Source organism: Martes martes (assembly GCF_963455335.1).
Source record: "Martes martes genome assembly, chromosome: 3".
Classification (NCBI taxonomy): domain Eukaryota; kingdom Metazoa; phylum Chordata; class Mammalia; order Carnivora; family Mustelidae; genus Martes; species Martes martes.
In genome coordinates this window covers 94,697,865-94,712,722 of record NC_137890.1, presented here as the reverse complement: position 1 = coordinate 94,712,722, position 14,858 = coordinate 94,697,865, and the positions used below count along the sequence as shown (strand labels likewise).

Genomic DNA, 14,858 nt, shown 5'->3' with positions numbered 1-14,858 from the left:
ATTTAAGTCTTATGTCTCTCCCTAACCCCATCCCTATTCTCCTCAGAGCATGCAACCCGTAGTTAGCAAAGGGTCTGGTGGCCAGACTCGTACGTAGGTTGTTGAAGTTCAGTCTTAAGACTCATCCCACCAGAGCTGGACTGCTGGTCCACCCAGCAGTTGGGGCCAGCTCAGGACTAAGGAGGAGCCGGGGAGAAGGGTGGGCTCTGGGTGAAATAGGAGACTGGAGACTGTGCTCCCTGGGATTCAGTGCCTTGGGATCACCAGGCCTCACGTGCCTACCCTGCCCTCCTGCACCAGGTGCCTGCAGCCAGCAGAAGCTGAGACCATATTTTCTCCTGGAAGGGTCTGGAAACCAGCCCCCTGCACAACCATCTCCCCATAAATGTCCCTGTGATGGTCTCCATTTTAAAGGCTCTTGCCAACCAGATAAGCTAGGATAATATTAATAATAATGATGACTACCATTTATTAAGGGCCAAGAATATGCCACATTATTTATAAGTGTTATTGATTTTTAAATGTTCATTGAATAACAATACATGTATTTTCTCATTTTTATTAACCAAAGACACATGTAACAGGCAGCCAGAGCTCTCGGTGAGCATGAAACAGCATCCATGAGTGCAAGGAACTGCTCTACTTCCAGCCCAAAGCTAGAACATGTCAAGTGTGGGTGCCCAAGGTAGCCTTAGCAAGCAGACAGCGGGAGTTCTTGTAAGCAGCCACCTGAAAACACTAGAACTTACTATAGGTCCCTCCTCCCCAGGAGACTCCTTGGAAGACCTCAAGTAGGGAACTGCTGAGCTGATCCAGTCATTTTATCTTGCAAATGCTATGCTCCCATCCAGAGATGACAAGAGTCCTAGTTAAGATCCTACAGCTGGTTCCAGAAGCTGGCCTCCTAACCCCAGCACCCTGCTCTGGGCTGGAAAGCTCAGGGGGTGGTGGTCAAGCTGCCATGCTCCACCCTTCTTGCTGGGAGTCCTTGAAGCCCCACCCCAACCTCTCTACGCATGCGCTGCCGCCCCTTCCCTCTGCTCCTGGGCCTCTCTTTGACCCTGGATGCCTCCTCCTATGGGCCCTGAGCATAGTTTCCAGAACGCACTGGCTGGGTTGGAGTGCCCACAAATGCAATACGACATAAAACAGCCTAACCAGGAATTTAGATATAAGGAAATGTCAAACATCAAAGTATCTCCCCCCAAATTGTTTTAGGAGCCCTTGCTTTACCAGCATAGATGCCCTCTTAATTAGCCTTCTCCCTGTGCCCTTGTTTCTAGCAGAAAGGGTGGGTCAAATGGGGCTGCTTATAATATATACATATGACTTACAAAATAGAGATGTGTGTGTGTGTGTGTGTGTGTGTGTGTATGTGTGTGTAATGAATGGAAACAAAGAAACTTACTTGCTAAAGATTAGGCCTTCCCTCACCAACAGTGCATTCTCAGAACATGCTTCATGGCTAATGAATTTTTATACATCATTGTTATCTGCACATCTATATTACTGGAGAAGTCTTAAAGATGCAAATAGAGTTTGCTCAAGACATACCATTACCAGGTTCTCCGACACCAAATATTCTACCATGTCTTTAAAACCAGGCCTCAGGTCTGCAGATTTGCACCTTAGGAACCTGCCCTCCCGTGCTTGAAATTCAAACAAATATTTTCTGGTTGTGCAGCGATCAGTGGAGCAAGGTCCAGGCTGTCCTGGAGGGGTGAGGGTCTGCTGGCTACATTGTTTTGAAAATGGAACTGTTGCCAACCCAAAGCATTCTGAGACTCCACGGTGTGCTTTGTCCCCTTCCAAGAGACACCCAGGGACTCAAAAGTTTATTCCAATTACAACGGCCTTGCTTCAACCCCCTAAGAACTCTTCCAGAAGTGTGCTGGAACATGTCGCACACTCTTTCAAAAACTCCCCGTGATAGAGAAGTTTCTTGCTTCTGAGGAAGATCTGAGTTTCGGAAAGAGCCGAAAGTCCTTTTGAGCCAAGTCTGATGAATAAGGTGAGTGACCTGGCTGGGAGAAGCCATTTGGAACAAGAGTGAGGTCTGGATATAAAATCACAAAACTGCTTTGATTTGTCTATGACAGGGCATGTGTGTGAATATGTGATTTGCACACTAACTCATAGAGGTCGTTCTGAAAGTGACGCTCTTCAAAGATCAGGAGTCGGTACGGTGTGGTGGGAAGAATGGCATATCCGTTTGAGGTCCTTCTTCAGAGTGGTCAACTGTTATTTAGAGATGCCCTGAAAACTGTATAAACTAGGTATGAGAGCATCACCTTGGAACCCACTTGGTGACTGAAAGCAGAGATCCCATCAGAGCCTGGAGTGGAACCCACTCCGAGGCCAGACCTTGCACACAGGTTTCCATGTCCCCTCAGGTGGTAAGGCTGGGAGGGGGCCGGACGCCCCTCCCTCCCCCCCCTTTCCCAGCCTGCTGGCTTGTGGGCTCTGTTCTAAATGACACAACTAATTAAGGAGAGTCCTACCGCAGCTCTGGGCTGGAACTGCCCGAGCGGGCCAGCCTTTCTTGTGCCACAGCTTCCAGAAGCATCCATATTTCAGGGGTTAACAGCTCATCTGTAAATAAAATAAAATATCCTCTGGGCTGCAGCCAGGTAGCCAGGCCCTGCCTTTGGCCTGAATGTGATTAGCAAGTCGTCAGGATGGAGGCAGGGTGAGGGTGAGGGGGTCAGCAGGAGGAGGCTTCAAAAGGAGATTTTTAAGACCTCTGAGGAGGGACTTTGGTGATTGATTTCCAAGAGGGGTTACACACCACACCCCCCCACACACACACGCTCTACCTCCCTAGCCCCCCACTTTTGAAATTAAGAGACAGAACATTACATAATAAATTAACTGCTTACTGCTCGAGGCCCCAGAGAAGAAACAGGAGGGCAGTGGCACCAGAGAGGCCTTGGACTTGGAAAGGAAGGTGGAGGAGGGTACAGGGGGACAGCGGGGGGCGGGGGGTAGTAGTTGTCAGGTTCTGCCCCAGTTGTGGTCAGATCTCAAAGGTGACACAGAGAAAGACACAGCAAGCTAGCAGAGACCCTGTCTACAGAAACAGAAAGGCTGGAAGGGAGGCAAGGTGAGACTACAGGGGCGCCTCCTTGAAAACAGTCCACGCAAAGCTGTTCCTTTGACGAAACCTGGCTATTGTTTTCAGCCCCCACCGGGCTATTTGCTTGGGCTTCACTGTCATTTTATTTTCTAGACCCATTTTGTGTTGAAGCCCTGTGCGTCTTCTTCAAGGGAGACACGAGCCCTGACACCGCCGCACAGACCCCATCAGATCCGACTTCAGCAAGAAGCCATTGGGCTCTTGAGAATAAATTCAATAAGAGGCAAACTCGTCATTATTCCAGTAACGGTCAAATAGGCAACAGTCTCCACCCCTTTCCTGCGAACCTCAAACCCTTCAAAGGCAAAAGGTTGCTTAATAATAACAATAATAATAATAAGGCGACTTCCCTGAGGTGTAACACATGCTCACGCAGCCAAGAAGCAGCAGTCACAGAGGCTTATGTTTTGTTTTCATTTCCCCCAATACTCTCGGCATGTGAGCAGGTGGTATTTTTACGTCTACCTTATATGTCTATCTATTTAGCCTCTTTAATAAGCTTGGAACGATGATGCATATGGGTTACATTAAGGGCTTGAAAATTTTTCTCACATCCAGCAACACAAGAAATTGTTCCCACTATATCTCACTTGTCTGCTTGTCTGCTCCCTTGTGAGCATTCCAGCCACCTTTCCTTTCTTCGCCCCAATTTCAGCATGTGGTGAAGGCATTAGCCAGGGTCACATTATTTCCCGGTTCCAGTTAGGTGAGGAAGAACAGTTGACTGTACTTTTGAACGTGCAGTCAGCTTTGGAAATTACGGTCTTTCTTTCTTTCTTTCTTTTTCCACAGACGGTCCAGCTGTCAGAAGCCTATCATTTCTTAGCCCTGCGTAGGACTCTTAAAAGCCAACATCTTTAACAATTGTTTTCCTACACGTCAGCGACAAAGAACAAAAACAAAACAGCACACCCACACAGACACACAACTCTGGCGCTGCTAATTCTATCACATTCAAAATATTTCTAACAAATGATTCCTCCATCCAGAGGGGCAAAGGAAAGGTTCCCCAGGGCAAGGGCTTGTCGAAAATTGAAATCTGTGTGGGACTTTCCTGCTTCCATGAAAAGATTTCTAAGATAGGCGCAGAAAATGAACTTCCAATGATTGTCTCCACAACATGAATGTGTATCTTCTGTGGGGAGAAAATCTGTAACCTCATCAAGGAGTAGAATTCAAATAAATTTTCATTGTCCCACTGCACAAAGCTAAGCTTAGGCGAATCCTAATTTGTTATTCATTCTTCTTGTTTCATTCATAATTTGATGCTAAACGTGGTGACACAACAGTGTCCCACAAATTCGATGGCCTCTGCCCTCATCTACAAGTCTTGTAGCCACACAGGTTTGGCTTTCATACTAAAAAAATGTTTTTAAGCTTACAGAGGTGCAGCATAAATGGAGACTGAGGACGCTTCTTTTTCTATGCCCAGTGAGCCAACATTAATTTCCCTCTAAACTCACTTTTTACTTTTTTTTTTTTTTTTTGCTCTTTTTTCCACTTTGATTTTCCATTCAGGCTAACTGGGCTCTGCAGTATTTCCCAAATTTGAAGCAACAATTCATCCTGACAAATGCTTTCGGTTTAAAACTAATGTTTGCCCCAACTGGGTAGGTACCCCAGATATCAAAAGGCTTTTGGAAAATATTCCACAACCTGATTTTTAATTTCCTGCATCATCAGCTACTTTTATGATAATATTTAATCTACTAAAACAAAACCAGCCTGGGGGGCGGGGAGAAGCAAACATTAACAAGGAAGAGAAGGAGAATTTATTTTTAACACCCCGCTCTCAAGTAAGGTGGCTAGTGAGAATAGAAACAGCTTCACCTACAGGGACTAGTTCTCTGTCTCCCTCTTTTTCCTTTCTCAATTTTTGCCTTCTTTCCATTTATTTCTTTCCTCTCCTTTTTTTTTCCCTCCCGGTGGCTGAGCGAATCATGTCCAAGATTATGTTTCACTATATACAGCTAATGGGTCTCAATAAGCAAAAGGCTTCAAGAAAGAAACTACCCCTCCAACCAAAATTTGAAAAAAGACATTGTAGAGTTATGAATTGTATAAATAAAAATAGTCAACTGTGGCCCAGATGTGCCAGACCTCAAACTGAAAAGATGTCTGGTGAGTGCATCACCTCAAGAGGTCAAGTTTGGAAAATTTGGCTCAGGTGCCCCAAGGGCCAGGCCACGGTGGTGATAATGTCATTATCTGTTAAGTCAGGAAAAATCGGAAAGAGAGATAGATAATAAAATGCCTCAAAATTCAGGGGGCTCCTTTAACTCGGGCACCTCAAACTTTTTATTCCAGAGCCCCTTGTTTTAGAGATGACTCAGACAAGAGAGAAATCTGAGGGTTTTGTGGATCTCAATTTTCCTACGTCTGTTACATCAGATTTCCTAGGAACGAAGCACTCCAGCGAGAGACAGTTAAGCCTAGCACAGTGCAGAGGAAAGCATTCCTGAGAAACCGTGCCCTAAAGAGGCAACTGAGCCAAGCCAATGGCCCCCTCCCTTAAAGGAACTGCTCCCAACCATAAGGTGAGCCCCCCGGGGGGAACCTCCACGGTTGTAAGCACTGGCCTGGATCCAGCAGCTCAAAGCCGTTGGAATGGGCCCTTCCTGAGTGGGAAGACATTTCTGGAAGTTTTGCTTGTGTCTTTGGGAGAAAATGGTCCCTTCCAGGAGCACTGTGCTGGTGACTCCTTGTTCAGCAAAGTAGGAAATGTCACTGGAGCATGAGCCGTGACAACAGGGTGTTCGTGCCCGCACATACCCCGTCCTCTGCCAAGCAGCTGCTGCAGCTGCAAATTGCAAGGCGAGCTCCAGAGGATCAAAAGAGGCCAACAGACCCGCAGTCACAGCGGCCGTGGTCATGGACCGCTGGGAGAGAAAGTTCAGGTTCTGGTAAGGATGTTTCCCTGGAAATGAAGGGGAAGTTTCCTTTAAGCTCCGTAATTAGCTTGTTGGAAAGCTCTCTGATTCACTTCCCCACCCTAACTCTTCCTATCATGAATTTTGCATCATTCTATGCACAATAATGCACATAAAATTAAATAAACAATTTAATTAATTTAATTAAAATTAAATATTAAACATATTGTGTATAAGGAACCTGCGCTTTTGATTTAATTGGGCGGGAGTACCCAAAGCAGTTTGGGTAACAGCAGAAAATAATTAAAACCAACAAGTACGTTAGCCTCTGGGTACAAGAAATAGTTGGGAGCCTCCTCTTGAGAAAGGTTTATTTAATTAAAATTAAACTAATCTTTGGAAAACATTTGATAAGCATTTCATAATACAAATCATAATCCAAAAAATGAGGCTCAGCCTGCCTCTCCACAATGCAGGAAAATCATGTTAAATAATTTATCTCTGGCAGCAGCTACTTTTTTTACACACACACCCAAATACACACACGCAGTCATTCAATAGACAACATGTTTGCCAGGTTCGAATTCTAGGTAACGTTCGAGTCTTCCAGAATCCAGATAAACATTAGCAAAGCGCACTAACGCATAATACGTCCATGGTGAGAATGGTGGAGACTTGGTGCTTGATTTCAAACTGGGTGTGGATTTTCAGAGCCGACCAGCACCATCGAAAAATATTTTCATGAATTTATTTAAAGAGGAAAAGGCAAATGTTTTGACAAGTCAATATCTTCGTCTGAGTGCAATAGAGCCACAAAATACAGAAGGAGCGGGGTCCCCCAGTCATCCTCAGATACATTCAATCCACAAGACAGAGAGGTTTAGTGCTTCATACCAGGAGAGGAAGACCGTTTATATTCCCACTTGTTTCCTTCCTCCAACTGGTGTGGCTAGACCCGTTACCCAGTTGCACAGCGTCAGATAAGATTAGACACAGACCACAAAAGAAAGACAGCAAGCAGGCCCATGCACATGGCTCCCCGGGAACTATTCCCAGGCCCTGACCTGCCAGAACCCGCAGACATCCATCCACTGTCTTTACCAAACTAAGGCCCATTTTGGCACCTCTGGCCTGAGCACGAAAATCATCAAAATCTGCTTTGCGAACCAATTCCAAAGTTACTGAACACTGATGTTTCGGCTAACAAGCGCTTTTAGGCATAACTCTGAGCCTAAATCATGTAAATTCCAATCGTCCACCCCTTAAACTCCCACACCCCTGAAGGAGGAAAATCAAAGCTAGACCATCCATTTACCCAAATACTCTTCACTTCGATTTCAGTATATAGAATAACTGAGTCTTTCAGAGGAGTTAAGATATTTTCTTATATTCTAATAATTCATAATGGATAAAGCAATTACATTCACCTCAAAGACCTGCTAGTACGTAATACTGCTTTTTGTTTTATCTTTATCTTTAGAGCCAAAGATTTTCTCTACCTATCCTGACACCAAATCAAATTCTTTGATGATCATATGTATTCTGAAAATCACTGCTGCAGATTAAACATACCCACAGGTGTCATGGACGTAGAAAAATCTGAATCAAAGCTTAGTCCTGCCTATAGCAAGGTTATTTTGCACTGTCTTTGCACTGTGCTCTGTGAAGAAAGCTACAACAATGTACAATATGCTATTTTATAAGCAGTAATTCATAATGGCAACTAATAATTATTCCTACAATATCAAGCACTCCTCAAAAAACTCAGCTAAGCTTTTAACCACTTCTCTGTTGGGTTGAACTCTTCTTTGATCAGAAGAACAAAGTACCTTTGGAGACTTCCAGTTGGGCCCAGAGACACAGCGATCCAAAAGGTGGCTGCCTATCCCCAGATTTAACTTAAAACATACACACACACAAAACAAAACAAAACAAAAAACCCACAAACCTGGAGATTTGGCAAAGCTAAGAAGGATGCAAGCAAAAGATCCTAAAGCAATCTCCAGCTCAATTAACTCTTTCATGTAATTATTAGAAAAGGGTGTTTAACCCTCTAGGAAACGCCCAGCAAAGAGCCTGGTGTGGCCCTGGCTTCCTCCGGACAGGAACACAGCTGCGGAAGGGCTTCCCCTCTGCCATCCAGGGCCTGTCAGTGGTGCCCTTCATTTGCATGTCAATCCTTTTACATGATTAATATGTATTTATTGACCAGGAGGCCTTCCCAACCTAGGACAAAGGAAGACCGGCAGTTCCTTTTTATAGGACAGCCATAACTTTCCTAGCAGGATGGACAATTGTGCAAGAAAATAATTCTCTTCTACATAGAAAGTTCCCACCATTCAGACACACATCGTGATAGAAAGAAAATAGTCCAAATCCAGTGCCCAAAGCTCAAGGGCCGCCTCCACTCCTTTCCCCATAAAGCCATTCGGCGGCCTTTCCTACTACTTTGGCTGGGGCGGAAGGACAGGCACTTGGAAGACAAACGTGACCTGTGGCCCCAGGAGTCTGGTGGGCTCCTCCCCCTCATGAAGGCCCAGGAGGCTGAGGCCTGCCCCGAGTTACCTGAGGGGAGGGACCTGCCTTCTTCGGACACCGAACGAAGCTTCGTCCAAAACATCCCATGATTTGACTCCTCATGAATCTTTTATCCACTCAAATACACGTCACATTTCCCAGATCGACACGTGCAGTTTTATTTATTAAACAGCAAACTCCGTTTTTTGAAAAAAGATCAGCTTTCTCTCTACCATCAAAGATTCCCAGAAATCCTCTCCTCCTATAATCTCTTCACTCCCTCCCACCCGGGAAAATAGATAAAGAAGAGCCGAGATGGTTAAACAATGGCATAAACTTCCATTTCCACTCTGTCATCTGCCTGTCAGAATGTCAGGGAAGAGACTCTAGGTAAGTCTGGAAACACTGCAGGAATTGGGATGACTCTTCGGTCCTGACGTGGAAGATTAGGAGTCAGGTAATCTGAGGGGGCCTATTTTGTCTTGATCCTGGGTGGTTCTGGAACTTACCCTGATCCTTGGCGTCCCACCTCTGTGCATATTAAATCCTCAGCCCCGCAGAGAGGCTAACAGCTCACTGTCTAGGGTTCCCAAGGAAAAGTTCACACAGCCCTCTCTTTTATAAGGTCCTTAACTACAGAAATTAATATGGGAAAAAAAAAAAAAAAGACTTTCCTTGAGGTTGAAGTAGTTCAAATACAGCCTCCATGTAGGTCCCCTAACCTCTTGGAGGAAACACACACACACTTTGCAAGGGCCTAGGGTTTGAGTTCCAAACCTGAACACCAAGGAGACGTGAGTCCTCTTTTGGCTCAAAGGCCAGCTCTGAATTCCTCCCCCTGGGATTCAACATCCTCCAATTATATGAAAAGTATTCACTTGGGGTAAATTCACTTGATTTCCAAAGGAACTAATTCTGGGGTGTCAGTCCCGACCCCAGTCTGTCCCCTACTTATACACTATTAAACCCCGGGAAGTTAGGGCCACAAGGTACGTTTGGTAGGAAGACTGACCACAGACCTGCTGTTCACCCACAGCCCCATCTAGGCAAGGGGAGGAAAGCAGTTTAAAGAACCACAATGCTGTCTGTTCCACTTCAACCAACTCTTATTTTACTGAGTCATTTTTACTCAAACTGGTTTACGTGTATAGACTATGCCTAAAAGAATCCCAGAAAGAGCCCCAGAATTCCAAGAATGTATATTCCAAGGGCTGGGCCTGCTACAGTGAACTCAGGGAGGCAAAGTCGAAAATGGCCCCAGTAAGATGTTTCAAATTTCTTCCCCAGTGTTGCCCAATAGGAAATGTGATGCTTACGATGAAGAAGGTATTTGCCTTGGTAATAACTCTGTGGAACATTACCCCGAAATAGACCCAGAGCCACTTCGGGGATGCCCCTCTGGCTTTATCTATTTCATGTGACAACCAGAACACAAGTCACCCTGCATTCCAGCCCTAACTGCCCCATTCCAAACCCAAAGCCTAAAGCTCTTTGACCCTGCTCCGTACAACCACAATTCCCAGAAAAATCCATCCAAAATGGTGGTACAGGGATCGACAGCATCCAGGAACAAATACAAGGATAAGAAGGAAAAGCACCCAGGAAAAGCAAACATAACCTCTAAAGTCTGTAAATCGGTGGTATATTCTACTATCCTAAACAGATTTGATGTGGGAGAAGTAGGGAAGCATTTTTTTTTCCCTGAAGCTACCGACGTCGTAAACTAAGGTAGGCTCCCCTAAACGTGACTTTGTTTTCTATTTCACAGGTTGTAAGTTCAGCCAAGGTAACCAACCAAAAAATGGTCCCAGAGGCATTGTCTCTGCCATTCCTGAAGTTAGGAGATGGGCTCTGGTTCTGTTTACAATATTCCAAACACCCAGCCATAGTCTTCAGGAACCCGTTCTGCTAAACCGTGAAAACTTGGGCTACACTGCACACCGAAACAAGCGCCTGGAACATGTGGAATCCATCCCTGCTGGTGCCCAATTCCGTGCATCAGGGGCACTCGGTGTAGGCCAGGCTGAGCGACTGAATAATTAATTGATCAGGGCACAACAGAAGGTTTTCCCTCTGATACTTGTCATTGTTAGACTCCCTCGTCTGTTCTCGTCTGTTCAAGAAGGAGTACCTTTTGTTTTAAGTCTTCAACTTTCTGACCACCAACTCAGGCATTTTTCTGCAGTGGGGAGAAAAGCCAAAACCATGCAAAAAGCCCTCTGGGTTTGAAAGAAGGGTTGCAGAGTCCTGAACACCTCAACTCTCACGTTGGCCCCCTCCTCATCTAATTTTGCAGGCCATTAATCCAGAATGGGCAGTAGAGCATTTTGGTATTTGCTTTCACATTAAAGTGACTGGGTAATTCATGAAAGTTGGCAACTGTTCGTGCAAGCAGCAAGCGCTCTTTCCTCCTTTCCCCACTCAGTGTGGCGTGTTCACATACACTTCATGCGGCTCCCCTGGCCCACCTAGGGAGCCTCGCCCTCCCTTTCTGCATGTAACCTCCGCAGGTCCTGTGGGGTGACCGTGCTCTCAAAACCCACTTAGATTGCCCACTGCCACTGAGGACCTCGGTGGTATAAGAGCCATCATCTGTTAAGGGCAGAAAAAACACCTACAGAGGCCTGAATCCCAGGCAAGCTACATAGACGAGTCACCAGCTTTATAATAAGGAAAAGTACATTTTGTTTTCCAGCCTGGTCCACTGACACTGGAGGGCAGTTCCCACTCTCACACTTCAGTAGCCTAGCTTCTTAAAAACAAAAACAAAAACAAAAAACAAACCCTTCTAAAACAAAAGCAGCACTTTCACTTTCCTTGCAACCTGTGAGCTGGGAAAGGTGACAGGAGGAAGGGCGGAAGGCCCCTCCTGGTTATCCACACGCCCCCCCCCAACTCAAACAATAGCTTTTGTGTCAGAGGGGCCTCCCAGTGTGGGCTAGCTGGACTGTTGGGGATGCCACTGTGTTGGAGTTAATAATATATTGTCACAAAGGAATTTCAGTCTGAACTCGGGAAATTCTCCTTCCAGGAGCTTCTACTTTTTCCTCTTCAAACTTTCCTGCTCTCTCTCAAAAGAATAAGAACTCACTGTCGTTTTTCTCCTGGAGGCTTTCTCCTTGCTTCCTTCCAACTGTCTCCCCCCACCCCACCGTGTGAAATGAGCAAAGAAGCCCTGATGAGGAAGGAGACAACCACCGGTCACTCGGTGAGTTTTGTATAATCCAAGGTTAAGAGGCTCCGGATCCATTTCCAAAGTGGCCCACCCTTTCCAGAAGGGACAGTACGCCCTTGGGCCTGCGTATGTGCGCCAAAATAAAACCGGACAGAGAGCTGTCACTACGAACACAGCCACTTGGCCGAGCATGGAGAAGGTCACAAGGGCTGGTGTAGGGTTGGAATGGGAACGGGAAATGAGGTCAGGAAATGGCACATGGGTCTCCTGGTTCCCTCCTGCAAGGCACCCCGAGTCCCTCTGTCGAAAGGAAATGGAAGGGAAACCCGGGCAGTGAGGATAACCAGTATCTCTGAATCACGCGTAAATTCCATACTTCAGGGAGCCTCAGGGGTAGCACACTAGGCAACCCCAACATACACACACAAACACACGCACACAGACACACACTCTTCCCTGGTCCCTAATCTCTCAGCTCTCAAGTCAGGGGTTTGTAGTTAGGTCCTTATCTCATCCAGAGGGAGACCACAGCCACAGACCCAGCAAAGGAGTTCTTCCCTTCCCCAGGTAAGCCCACTGCAGGGGCTTTCCCCAACGCCGGTCTCACAGCCAAATGAGCTTGTGAACACGGAGACGGCTGAGGATCCGAGACAAGGAGCTTGCTCGCTCGGTTTTTCCGGGGCCGTGTTTGCCATTTGCGGGAATAAATGAAGCATCGGTAATCTCCATAAAAGAGCTTTCACGCTTCATTCTCTGAAACTAAGTTGGGGCTTAGACGGAAAAGAAAAAAGGGACTTTTAATTTAAAGTAATGATCATCAATGCTCTGGCTCTAGAGGGTCTCTAAGGGAGAAGGGGGTCCCCCACCCCACCCTAGGAAAATGGAGGGAGGACCATGCCGTGCCTGGCCAGGCCCGTCTCGCTTTGCATGGATTGGTGGGCCAAATTCAAATGTGGGCAGCTCTCCTAGGAGGAGGGCAGTGGTACAAACAGCTCTCCCTGGGGTGACTGAGGGAGTGCGGGAGCCAAGCTGGGGAAGGGACGGAGGCTCGCCCTGTGCCCAGGAATCACAGCCATCTCCGCGTCTTCTCTGCCCCGACATCCCTGCTTGCTTTCACTTGGTGGCTGCTTCTGTCTGGGGCCAAAGTTTGCACGCAGGGTGCACAACGCACAGTGCCTCCTTTCCCCACACTGCACCCCCAGGTCCTGCCAGGGAGGAGAGCCACAAAAGTTTTATTCCCCAAAGTGAACTTCGCCTACTTTAGCTGAATGAAACTGGCCTCGGGGAGACTGTATCCTTCAAATTCTCCCCTCCCCCAACACTCACCCAGCACCTTGGGCCCCTCACTTCCCTGCCTCTGACAAACCACCACACACTAGATATGCCCCGCCAATGATTTCGACCCCGTGAGGGCATTTCAGACAATAAATAAGGAATTCAAGGCCTGATGCCAGTGGAACTGGGTCCAGCCGTCCTCTCTGTGGTATCTACCTCCCGATTCCTCCTGGCTTCTGCCTAAGGAGGAGACGCCACTGGGTCAGAGCCCAAACTGAGGAGCAACCTCCGCGGAGGCTGGAGCTCGATCTGCAGAGGGGCGCAGGCTTGGGAAAGCGAGAAAATGATCGAAGAACGCGTCCCAGCTAGGCCCAGGCCTCTTGTGCGCGCCCTCCTTGCCCTACTGCGCCCTTCTGGAAGCTCCGCAAGGCCTGGGCGGAGGCCCTCCCAGAGAAGACGCAGCCGAGGGCAATTCGGCGCCGCTGGTTTTAAAGAAACAGTGAACAGTGAACCAGAGCGGGAAACCACAGCTGTGCATAGGGAAGTGACTTGGCCAAATTATCTCCAGAAGAGGAGAGGGAAGGTGGGCAAATGTCTGGGCCCCGAAGGTGCTAGCTTTTACCGAGGGAAGAGGTAGCAGGGGATTGGGCGGCTACTAGCAACTTTTTCTCGGCCCTAAAAAGGATCCCGCCTGGGGGATTTCGGAAGACGCTCACCTAGTCCGGGAAAATTCAGCTGGCGGCCCTTCTGGGGCCAGGGCCGCCCCAAACACGCACGGCGGAGGCAGGCGCCGGAGCCCTCTGACGCCCGGGTCTTCGGGCAGGCCAAGGGCGCGCAAGGCGCTGAGCCGGCGGGTCCAGCCAGGGAGCCGAGCCAGCGAGGGCTGGACTCCCCGTGGTGTGTGTGCGCGCGAGCGCGCGTCGTCTAACCGTTCAGGACAAGTTGAAGCAACAAAAATGAAGTCGATCTCCCAGCCTGGAGGTCCACCCCCTCCTCCTCCCTGTTTGACCCCAGGCCTGGCCGCTCGGAGCCGGGGCGTCTGCCGCCAAGATTGCACAGCCGATGCGCTTTGCTGCCAGGGGAGGGGCGCGGGAGCCATCGAGTCAAGGAGGAGCAGGGGGTGAAAGGAGAACATTGTGGGGAGGAGGGCAGCGTGGGCGCCTCCAAGGTCAGCGCTGGTCCCTGGAGCCGGCTGGGAGAGGACAGGAAGGTTGGAACGCGCCGGCCTCCCTCGGAGCAGCAGGGAGCAAACTTGAGAGCTGGGCCGGGTGAGAGAGGAGATAGAAGGCGGGGAGCTCAAGGGACGCCCGGGCACACACGCAGCGGAGGCCGGAGAGGTTGGCCGCCGGAGGGTGGCCTCCGAAGCGCAAAACGGAAACCTTGGAGCACAGGACGTGGAGGAACTCAGGGGCTGGGAAAACCATAGAAAATGACAGGAACGCGAACCCGGCCTAGACACAAATCGAAACTGTACAAAGAACAGTCGCTCAGGAGAACCTGGAGGGGGGGGCGGGGGGGCGATGGCGGGGTGGGGAGAGGCTGCTGCAGGAGCGCGGGTTCTGTCGCCTGCGCGGAGGTCGGGCGCGAGTACGTGGCCGCAGTGGCCCTTCCCTTCGCCTCTCCAACGAGCGGAGGCTCAGGAGCCGCGGCCCGAGCTGGGCGAGCAGAATTGGGGTTTCGCGGTGCCTGGAGGGAAGTAGAGCCCCAGATGCGTTCCCGTCTCCAACACCCCACTTGACAGAGGGGACTCGGGGCGGTCGGGGCCTGTTGCCTGGGCCGCCCTGACCGGAAGTGCATCTGGGAGGCGCCCTCGGCTCCAGGCGCAGGCGGCTCAGCCAGGCTGGAGCAAGGCCAAAGTCGCTGCGCCAAGGCGGCCTGCTTCTGC

At 48.6% G+C, this 14,858-nt stretch overlaps 1 long non-coding RNA gene across 2 annotated transcripts in view; it reads right to left on the bottom strand.

Annotated features, from left to right (window-relative positions):
- LOC308340416 overlaps nucleotides 1-13,944 on the bottom strand; it is a 56,669-nt gene extending 42,725 nt beyond the window's left edge. Inside the window, exons 1-2 of one of the 2 annotated variants that reach the window (XR_013966595.1) lie at nucleotides 13,690-13,809; nucleotides 2,502-2,592 (exon numbers count right to left, since the gene is read on the bottom strand). This is a non-coding gene — a long non-coding RNA (uncharacterized lncRNA). Of the gene's footprint in view, nucleotides 1-2,501; nucleotides 2,593-13,689 lie in introns of both variants that reach the window. The other variant, XR_013966594.1, reaches the window with a different exon arrangement.
- Between the last annotated feature and the right edge of the window lie 914 nt (nucleotides 13,945-14,858).